Here is a 12145-nt window from a genome sequence, read left to right as displayed (position 1 = left end):
GACGTTTATTCCTAACCTGCAAGCCAGTGGCGACAGTCCAACGAAAAACTCCCTGAGATGAAAAAAGGAAGGAATCTTCAGAGGAACCAGTCTCAAAAGGGAACCAATCCTCCTCAACACCAAATGTCCATTCATTACAGTTTCACCATTGTTGAGGTGTTCTGGTGCTTAAATGCAGAACTGTTCATGCAACCTTCAGTCCTACGCCATTGCAACCAAATGATTTACAATTCTGAAATTTTTAAAACAAAGCAAGTCAATGTTTAATAACTTCACTTTTGGTCCCTGTTTAAATGTAGTCCAATGTGATATTTAATATGTTAACCACTTTGTTCGAAAGGTCAGATTTTCTGTTCTGATGTTCTGAAGTACGTTTTTCAGATGACACTCTAATGGATTTGATGTAAAAACGAATAAATAATTGTGCACACATTTGTGAAGTCTGCCTTCTTGGGTGAACCAAATACTAAGAACCTGTGACATTCTTGTGAATTTTTTAAAGATTACCCTTTTCAATAAAGCTGATGTCGATTGATTTATTCAAATTAGAAAAGAATGGAAAAAGCATTTCCCAGATGGTTGGGTCCCACTGCAGCTATGCAAGATGTATTCATCAAACAGTGAACAATAAAAGCTCTCTGTCTGACTCTAAATGCATTACAAAGATGTTGGTTTTTCAATTAAAACTTATATTCTTATATTCATTAAAACATTTCGCATGTTTCTTTAAGGTGTAGATATTGCACAATTAATAGACTTAAGCCAGATAAGCATAAATTCATTCCACCATTACATTTATTAATTAATGCCTGCAATGAAACAGTGCTTGGGGTCAGTGGTTTTAGACAGTCCACAAACGTATTACCCAGTCAGTGCGTTCGTGGCGCGCCTGGCAGCAGGTGGGTGGTATTCTCTGATCAATGTCAGCATACACTGTACGATTGAGCTCATTAGTGTAACTTTCATCATTGGGTAGATGCCAGGGGCTCAGTTTGCAGAAGGAAGGGTGTCAGGTGAGGGTGAGGAGAGAATCTCCATTATTATTTAATGCAGGGGTCACCTGTCAGAGGACTTGTTGCAGTGCCTGGAACAGGGTGTCCTTCCACAGAAAAAAAAAAGATAAGGGGTGGTTTCTGAGTGGAAAGTCCAACACGATCTACTTTATGTTATTCACTGGCAAATCTTACCATATCCATTTAGCGAGAGAATTAGGCAGTAAATGATCACAGTGCCATTTTTTTTACATCCCAGAATGGTGCTAGTTTGAGAACCACCTGGATTTATGTCTCAGATTAGTAATGGAACGCTAGTGCCTACTCAGAGGTGTTTTCACACAAAGTCTCTTCTGCATTACTGAGATCGGTGATCCACAATTCTGCATAAGCAGCTCACTAATAATCTCTGAACATGACAGAAAACTATTCCCCCTGGTGCTTTTAGGAACATCCTCCCTCACTCAGACGCATCAGACTGGCTCAGGAATGAAGCTTACTGCTTATAGCTTGCTCCCTCAGCGCTATAAAATACGTTCAAAGATTTACAAATAAAATTCACATTGCCTGAAGAAAGAAATTTTAACTTGCTTTAGTCTAATAAATACTTATTACTCTGAAAATCTAATTAAGAGGTTTTAATGATCTTTTTCTTGAAACCTGACATATCACATGTTCATATATACTTTATAATATTCATACAAGCTTTTTAAATGTCCCATTCTATAATTAATTGTGCTGTTTTGTGCCATGTGCTGTTATAATAACCTCCACTCTTTTGGGAAGATGTTCAACTAGATTTTGGAGGGTGGAGATTTGTGATCATTTAGCAACTAGGGCATTAGTAAAGTTAGGTACTGATGTAGGTGAGGTAAGGAAGGTCTGGCGTGCAGTCAGCGTTCACATACATTGCAAAGGTGTTTAGTAGGGTTGATGTCGGAGTTCTATAGCAGGAGATCTTCCACTCCAACACGTATATAAATATATCTTCATGGAGCTGGCTTTGCACACAGGGGCACTACCATGCTAGAACAGGTTTGGGACTTTTAGTTGAATTGAAGGGAAAATCAGCAAACCAAAGACAACTTTTGTACATATAAACTTCAGGTGTCTGATTCTGAAGTCCCTCTAGTGTACATGCAGTTAAAAGAGCAGAGAAAGCTAACTAGACTGCATTCTTAAAAGTAACTGTTCTTAGATAGCTGACACTTTCTGAAGCGTTTCTGCTTAGAAACTACACTAACAGAGAATTATTTCATATTTCTATATTCCATATACTGAAGTCTGACTGAAACAATGCTCCAGCCATAATCTGCAATTGAAGCTTGCAATATACAGTAGAGCTAACATTTAATTAAATGTGATGTGCAGAACAATTTCACTGCATTACAATAAATATATTATCAAGGGCAACAACAATAAACACTAATAATTTCCCATTTCACAGTTTCCTCTTTGTGCATCGCAATTTTACAGGCTTTAGTTAGTTGCAATATCATCAGGATGCAACCTGCCCACACTTATTCATCTCTGATGAGATGTTAATGGGAATACTGTAAAAAGGCTCAACTTGACATCGCTCTCTGTTTCCCTCTCATACACATACACACACACACACACACACACACACACACACACACACACACACACACACACTCACACACACATACAAAACAACGCTGTTTGGAAGATGAAAAAAAAAAACATCTAATTTGTTCACTGCTCTGGCCTGATTAGCACATGCTCTAAAATGTGTCAAGAGATTATTTTCACATTGAAAACTTACAAAGACAACATAAAATCTCCTGCTGAATAGTTATAATTATTAAGTAATTCATACAATATTTCATAGTCAAGTTTAAGGGTATATCTAAAACCATTCCCATGAGTGTGAAGCAGGTAAACACCCTAAATGGGACAATAATTCATTACACTTCTTCACACATAGGGCAACTCAGCAGTGCTAATGTTTTTCCTGCAGGTGAAAAAAAACACAGAAACATTGGGAAAGCATGTATTTCGCTTTTCTGAAGGGTTGAATGAGGAAATCACATTGCATGTTGAAGATGCATTTGAATGTAAGTAAAGAACATTCATATTTTTACACAGACAGCATGCGAATGTAAAGTCAGAAGAGAAATCTGAATTGTGGGAAATGAATAAAGCATGAAAAAAAGCTGATTATGATGGCTGACTAAGCAAGCTGAATGTTCTATAAGTTTGGAAGAGAGGGCAGCTCAGTGCTTACGATTTTGGACTTCTGATCAGACAGTTGTGAGCTCAAATCCCCCCACCAATAAGCCTCCACTGCTGTGCCCTTGAGCAAGGCCCTTACTCCTGAATCAGATAATTGTAAGTCGTTCTGGATGGAAGTTTTAAAAAAATATGGCTTCTCTGAGCAATATTATAAATAATATTTGTGTGTTGTCTCTTTTGACACTTGAAGACATTCGAAGCTGAAGAGTTTCCAGTGTTTAATCATGACAATGTCATTACATCATGACATGTTGCCTTTAAAATACTCCTGATAGAACGCTTCTCACATCAAATATTTTTCCTAAAGTTTGGTAGCTCAAAATAAACCGAACCACTTTGTGCTAATATTTGTGTTGCACTATTCCTTTGGGGAAAAAAAGCTTTAACTTTATATGCACATGATTGGACTTGGATTTGGAAGTTATGTACAGTATGTGTCATTACCTACGAAAGAATTCCCCATCAAATGTTTCTGTCTAGCATTGATGTGAGGGTTGGCCCTCTTTTATTTTCTGTTTAAACACATTCTCTCACTGTGCATCGACGTAGCATATAATTGTTTTTATGTTTTATTGTTAGAAAGTCCAAATAGTTGTAATAATATAATAACCATCGAGTGGAAATGAATTGACTTAGAGCTTCTGATCCTTCCACGGAGTTGCTCTTTAAAAAAATGGGAAGATGAATTAATTCATCGCTTTTGGAAACTTCACTGCGCAGTGAGGCTGCGTATAGTGCTAAAGATAAAGCTCTATCTATCTATCTATCTATCTATCTATCTATCTATCTATCTATCTATCTATCTATCTATCTATCTATCTATCTATCTGTCTGTCTGTCTGTCTGTCTGTCTGTCTGTCTGTCTGTCTGTCTGTCTGTCTGTCTGTCATTTACTAGTCATACATATTTGAAATAGTTTGGCATATTCAAATCAAATCAAATTTTATTCGTCACATACACATACATACAGAGTGAACATGCAGTGAAATGCTTTATACGACTGACCGGCATGAGGGAATGGGGTGGGGCGAAGAAATAAAACAAGGGAAAAAGAAGGCAGATAAATACAACCAATAAACTATAAACTATATAAAATATAAAATATATATTTGAAATATATTTTATCATAAGCATACCCTGTATCATAAGCATACCCTGTGTATACAATTCTCCTATTTTATATATATATATAAATGTATGTTAGAGAGAAAAGAAAGAGAGAGAGAGAGAGAGAGAGAGAGAGAGAGAGGGGGAGAGAGAGAGAGCGAGAGAGAGAGAGAGAGAGAGAGAGAAAGATAAGGCAAATTATAAGATCACTATTACAAAAAGGCTTAAATTATTATTTAATAAAAGAAATTCACAAACCGCGAACTTATTCGCCATTTGTATCAGCTCCTCGTTAGTATAGTGGACAGTATCTCCGCCTGTCACGCGGAAGACCGGGGTTCGATTCCCCGACGGGGAGACAAGCAAAACTTTTGAAACTTTTTCTTCATATATTCTTCGTATATATTCATATATACTTTGTATATTTCGTCTGTCTGTCTGTCTGTCTGTCTGTCTGTCTGTCTGTCTGTCTGTCTGTCTGTCTGTCTGTCTGTCTGTCTCTTTGCCCGTACTATGAAATTACAATAAAGCTCTATCTATCTGTCTGTCTGTCATTTACTAGTCATACATATTTGAAATAGTTTGGCATATGTCTGGCTTTCTGTCATTTAAAGAATAATTGTCATGTACTGGTGTATTTTAGTCGCTGTGTTTGTCAGCTCCTCTTTAGTATAGTGGACAGTATCTCCGCGGATACTGTCACTGTCACGCGGAAAACCGAGGTTCGATTCCCCGACGGGGAGACAAGCAAAACATTTTCTTCATATATTCATATATTTTTTGTATATTTCGTCTGTCTGTCTGTCTGTCTGTCTGTCTCTTTGCCCGTACTATGAAAAGACAATAAAGCTCTATCTGTCTGTCTGTCTGTCTGTCTGTCTGTCTGTCTGTCTGTCTGTCTGTCTGTCTGTCGTTTACTAGTCATACATATTTAAAATAGTTTGACATATGTCTGTATGTCATTTACAGAATGTGATGTACTGGTGTATTTTATTCGCTGTATATTTTAGTTCCTCGTTAGTATAGTGGACAGTATCTCCGCCTGTCACGCGGAAGACCGGGGTTCGATTCCCCGACGGGGAGGCAAATAAATCTTTTAAATATTTTTCTTCATATATTCTTCGTATATAGTCATATATTCTTTGTATATTTCGTTTGGTGTTCAGGAACCAGCCAGTTAATCTAAAGCTTTCAACAAATATGAGATTGAATAATCATTTGATTAAATAGATATTACACGATATTACACATATTGCACACTCCCTTCTCATCTTAACAAGTATTTAATAGGTTGGTCAGGTAACACTTTAGGTCAGATCCTCACTAATATAATGGATAAAATAGGATTAATGAATTAATGTTTAAATACGTTTTTTATTTTTTTGTCATATGGGCAAAAGTTTATAACTTTTTTGTATCGCTAGTGTAATGTTTATTATCTCCAGATTAGTGATTTCCTGAGTAAATCATTGGTATCTAAACACCTTTCTTTTAACTAACCAAATAATTTGGCTGTAGTGTCATTTTGAGATTTTATAAACGTATCTGCCAAACAGTAATATCGACTCCTCGTTAGTATAGTGGACAGTATCTCCGCCTGTCACGCGGAAGACCGGGGTTCGATTCCCCGACGGGGAGACAAGCAAATCTTTTAAAACCTTTTTCTTCATATCTTGGTTTACTACACGTATAAAACTAAACAGCCGCAAAGACTGCCTCAGTATGACAAACCCCTGTGCTCAAACTAAGACCTGTGAAGACGTGGTTTGTGAAATTTGACGTGGATTATCCTGATCTTTGACTGTGACTGTAAGAGGTTTAAGAATCCCTCCCGTGGAGAACATTGCTGTAGGAATTATTATTTGATGTGGAGATAATTTCTACATCAGAAATGAAAATATGATTTTCATTTACTTTCACTACTGTTCTGTGTCATTACCAAAATCCCTCCACGTTACAGGAATGTTCACTTTTTCCAAAAACATCCCACAATGCACCTCGAAGAGCAGAGTTTACTGTGTCTCCTTACTGGAAATGACATCAGATTTTCTGACGCCTCTTTATTACTTATTTAGCTGTTGCTAAATTATTACTAATGTCAGTGTTTTTTTATCACATACTGTTCCAGTATGACTCCTGTGCACAAACTGAGATCCATGAAGACATTTGAGTTTGCACTCAAGCACACAAAAGAACCCCAGACCTCCTCTTCAGCATCGGTACCAGATCTCAGTAATGCTCTTCTATAAACATTCTATAATCCTGGCTCTGGCGTATGGTGGTCTTTTGATTTCATCAATTCATGTTCTATTTGTCCTTATTGTAAGTCTAACATTTGGCTGTACTGCTTTACAGCACATTTTGTACACCAGGGCATAATGAGCATTTGTTTGTGTGTGTGTGTGTGTGTGTGTGTGTGTGTGTGTGTGTGTGTGTGTGTGTGTGTGTGTGTGTGTGTGTGTGTGTGTGTGAATGTCTCTAATTCCAGATTACATGGCTCTTAAAGAATGTAGGTGTCAATGCATCACATTCCAACTAATACTGCTATGTCACTAGGGGTGTTTGGTATCGTAACCTCCCCATTTCATCTCTTTAATCTGGAACAGACTGACTGTGTCATCCCTTGTCCTTGAGGATCAGTTCTGCTTGCACTTAACCTTCACCCTCTCACCCCAGCTGCCCTGCTAGCACCTCAGCTGTTGCTCACCTTACCCATGTGCTGCAGTATAACATAGCGAGAGAGAGATAGCCCTGACGCACCTGAAGTAACTGACCCGTGTCAACTGATATAAAGCTCTTTTTCCGCCCCGTGTGTTGTCAGTATCGCCTGAACTTGAGTAATCCAAAGCGATGAGTGAGGTTCTACTTGCAACACGTTGGACATCCGAGGATGGAATCATGTGGAAGCGTGAATTGCTAAGAGAGATGATTTTGTAAATTGCGTTGAACTTTCTTAAGATTTGCCACTAATTACAAAACTATCGCTAAAGGAGGCAAATCTTTATCTATTATCTGATTTTTTTGACAATAATGTTGCAATAAACCTAGTATATATTAACCTGGTCCATAGTGTGTGGCTTTTGTTTCCATTGCAAAATATTTTGTATGGTTTCACAGTTGCAGCTTTCTACTTCATGGTAACAGTTTGGGAAAAAACACATAAATATGATAATCAGGTATTCACACTATATTTGGACATACAGTGTTTTTACGTGGAATATCGGACTATTGATAAATAAAAAAGGCTCTTGCGTTCATAGTGCAGATCAGTTATTAAAACATTAAGCTATAGTGTAGATGTCAGGAAATAAAAGCTGAAATGCTGATCTATTGTTGCACATTCAAGATGATGTCAAATCCAAACATCTTCAGTATGTAGCAACAACACTAATATTATCCTTGCTGTTCCAATACTTTTAGAGGAACCAGGGAAAAAATTAGGCCTTGTTAACTACATGTTCCTCTGTATGTGCAACTGTGGTTATCTTGCTATATATGGTATAATTAGGATAATAATGAAATTATTGATATTGATGATTGATATTGAATTTGATTATTTAACTGCAACAAGCATGAGCGCAATCACACAAGCACATTAATGATTAAATTAATGAATTAATATAATTGGAAGCATTTCATATGTTTCATACACAAAGTGGAATTAAAAGAGTTGTTCATAAACAACTTGAAATAAGTTCTATACAGGGAGTTAATAAATGTTTGAAAATATGGAAAAACATTAAAATTATATCATATTGAATGGTTTTGATGGGGAATATAGGAAACTTTAAACCTCCAACACAAGGCAAAATTTTGTCTCATTAAGAAAACGTGGGCATATTTATGTAATACGGTTGAACATGACAACCGTATTACAAGTTTATCACCAGATCTTCGCCCAACTGATGAAAGGAGTAAAGAGAGAGAACCAATCCCTCCCCACTCTCAGCCAAACTACGACTAAAAGAAGTTTTAGGGTGGGCTTCAAGACTAGAAAATCATTGCAAACAGTTCAATACAACAGTTCGGTGATGTTAGTGGACTGCAAAATTGATAAAGTTATTGTTAGAATGGGATATGCAACCATATATTATATGTCGTTGACTTACACTCAATTACTTTAAAGATTGTTTCTGAACTTTTGCTTGTTCAAAAAACAGTGATCTGCCACCAATGGTGCCATGTTCGAATTTCCTAAACGCACCTAGATAAAAAAAGTCAGGAATTAAAAGCTGAAATTGGGATTAATCATTCCATGTCTATTCACCTTTCGATATCAGATACAAATATCTTTATTGTGTAGCAACAAAACTCATCACTGTACTTTCTGTTGCAGAGGGAGCTGTACAGGTGTGATGATCAGGTGTCCACATACCAATATGTTATATATATGTATATATATATATATATATATATATATATATATATATATATATATATATATATATATATATATATATAGATATATATATAGAGAGAGAGAGAGAGAGAGGGGGGGGGGGGAGAGGGAGCAAGAGAGAGAGAGAAGAGAGAGAGAGAGAGAGAGAGAGAGAGAGAGAGAGAGACCATCGTTGCATTTATGAATAAATCTCTGAGTTACAATACAAATAGGGGAAAATGTGAAATAAATATTTTGTCTCCCCGTCGGGGAATCGAACCCCGGTCTTCCGCGTGACAGGCGGAGATACTGTCCACTATACTAACGAGGAGTCAGTATTAACGCTTTCCAGATAGCGTTATGAAATTTACTCAGGAAATCACTACAAATATTACACTAGGGATACAAAAAAGTTATAAACTTCTGCACATATGACAAAAAATAAAAAAAACTTACTATTTATTTAAACATTCATTCATTAATCCTATTTTAACCATTATACTAATGAGGATCTGACCTAAAGTGTTACCTTATCAACCTATTAAATACTTGATCAGATAAGAAGGGAGTGTGCAATATCCTGTAATATCGTGTAATATCTATTTAATCAAATGATTATTCAATCTAATATTTGTTGAAAGCTTTAGATTTACTGACTGGTTCCAGACCACCATTTTATGTCCGCTCAATGTCCAGAGATTATATAAATGTATGTTTTTGCAGGTGCAAAATTGCTTATTGATCGCATATGTGTCCAAATGACGGTCTGCTAAATTGCAATCTTAATGATGTGTGTGGTGATGGATTATACGTCTAATTCCAGATGACAAAGATGTCCAGGTTATAGGGAAAGGCTTGAAGGGGAAAGGTGAAGGGGAAAGGTGATGCCCTTGCAGAACGCAGGAAATATTAGAAAAGTATCCAAGAGTAGTGGTCAGGAGGCCTGAGGAGGAAGAACCTGCATAACTACAGACTTTTGTTGCAAATAGCACCATCTAGTGGAGAACACTGACCCTGAACTTTACCATTGTTTACCTTGATCCTGGAGGAACAGGGTTTAAATTTACTGCACTTAACACATACACACACACACACAGACACACACACACACACACAGACACACACACACACACACACACACACACACACACACACACACACACACACACACACATATAATATAAATGTGTATTTTCTTAATCTTTGAGTAATATTATAAGGGTAATAATACTCTATGAGTATATTGTGTTTTTTCCCACAGGCTATACTCAGCATGAACAAGTCAAGTCAAGAGGCTTTTATTGTCATTTCTTCTATACACAGTGGTACACAGTACACAGTAAAAACGAGACAACGTTAGTGTAGCAACCCTGGTGCTACACTAAACAACAACAAACAAAACAACATAGAGCTACAACACAAGTTACATAAAGTTCATCGAGTGCAACCTAGTGCAAACAGTGCAGACAGACAGTGCAGACAGACGACACAAGACAAGACACAAAACCCTATATAGCGCCGACCAGTAAACCTACTGTATATTTGATTATACAGTACTGTACAAGAAAACAGTAAAAACTATACTATACAGTAAAAACAGTAAAACAGTAAAAACTATATACCAGAAGTGAGTATAAACATTACAATGTAGTGCAAAAAATACAGCAGCAGTCGAAGGTGCAAAAAACAGCATGTAAACAGTATAATACAATGATAATGATAAATGTGCAAAAACAGCAGTTATGAGTGTGGTACAGTTGAGAATAATAAATAATAAATAAATGAATGGTGGTGGAATGGATTGAGATGAGTGACGAGTGTGTGTTAAGTGTTAAGTCCAGGAAAAATGTTACACACATTTGAGTGCGTGTGTGTGTGTGTGTGTGTGAGAGCTCCGTTTCATTTCTGTGTATTAAGTAGCCTGATGGCTTGAGGAAAGAAACTGTTGCATAGTCTTGTTGTGGCGGCCCGAATGCTTCAGAACCATTTTCCTGATGGTAGGAGTGTAAAAAGTGTGTGTGACGGGTGTGTGTAATCGTCCACAATGCTGTATGCTTTGCGGATGCAGCGTGTGGTGTAAATGTCCATGATAGAGGGGAGAGAGATTCCGATGATCTTCTCAGCTGTCCTCACTATCCTCTGTAGGGACTTGCGGTCCGAGACGGTGCAGTTCCCAAACCAGGCAGTGATGCAGCTGCTCAGGATGCTCTCAATGGTCCCTCTGTAGAACATGGACAGGATGGGGGGAGGGAGGTGGGTTTTCCTCAGCCTTCTCAGAAAGTAGAGATGCTGGGATTTCTTGGTGATGGAGCTGGTGTTAAGTGACCAGGTGAGGTTGTCTGCTAGATGAACACCTAGGAATTTGGTGCCCTTGACGATCTCCACTGAGGATCCATCAATAATCAGTGGAGATTGGTCGCTCTGTGCTCTCCTGAAGTCCACAACCATCTCTTTCGTTTTGTCCAGAGACAGGTTGTTTGCTCCACACCAGGCAGTTAGCCGTTGCACCTCTTCTCTATATGCTGACTCGTCGTTCTTGCTGATTAGACCCACCACGGCCGTGTCATCAGCGAACTTGATGATGTGGTTCGAGCTGTGCATTGCTACACAGTCGTGAGTCAGCAGAGTGAACAGCAGTGGGCTGAGCACACAGCCCTGGGGGGCCCCAGTGCTCAGTGTGGTGGTGCTGGAGATGCTGTTCCCGATCCTGACTGACTGAGACCTCTCAGTCAGGAAGTCCAGGATCCAGTTACAGAGGGAGGTGTTCAGGCCCAGAAGGTTCAACTTCTCGATCAGGTGCTGAGGAATGATTGTGTTGAATGCTGAGCTGAAGTCAATGAACAGCATTCGTACATACGAGTCCTTGTTATCCAGGTGGGTGAGGGCCAGATGGAGGGTTTTGGAGATAGCATCGTCCGTGGAACGGTTTGGACGATACGCAAACTGCATGGGGTCCAGGGAGGGTGGAAGCTGTGTCCTAATGTGCCTCATGACGAGCCTTTTGAAGCACTTCATCACGATGGGTGTGAGCGCGACGGGACGATAGTCATTAAGGCAGGAGACAGAAGACTTCTTCGGCACGGGAACAATGGTCGTTGTATTGAGGCACGTGGGAACAACGTTGCTGCTCAGGGAGATGTTGAAGATGTCAGTGAGGACATCTGCTAGCTGTTCTGCACAATCCCTGAGCACTCTGCCAGGAATGTTGTCTGGTCCAGCAGACTTCCGTGGGTTAACTCTGCATAGAGTTTTCCTCACTTCAGCTGTGGTTAGACAGAGCACCTGGTCAGTGGGAGGAGGGGTGGTCTTCCTCGCCACCACGTTGTTCTGCACCTCGAACCGGGCGTAGAAGTCGTTCAGCACATCTGGGAGGGAGGGGTCACGGTCACAAGCAGGTGATGTGGTCTTGTAA

Source organism: Silurus aristotelis, assembly GCF_946808225.1.
Source record: "Silurus aristotelis genome assembly, chromosome: 15".
NCBI lineage: Eukaryota > Metazoa > Chordata > Actinopteri > Siluriformes > Siluridae > Silurus > Silurus aristotelis.
The sequence above is the reverse complement of the archived record's forward strand: the minus strand, read 5'-3'. Positions refer to the sequence as shown.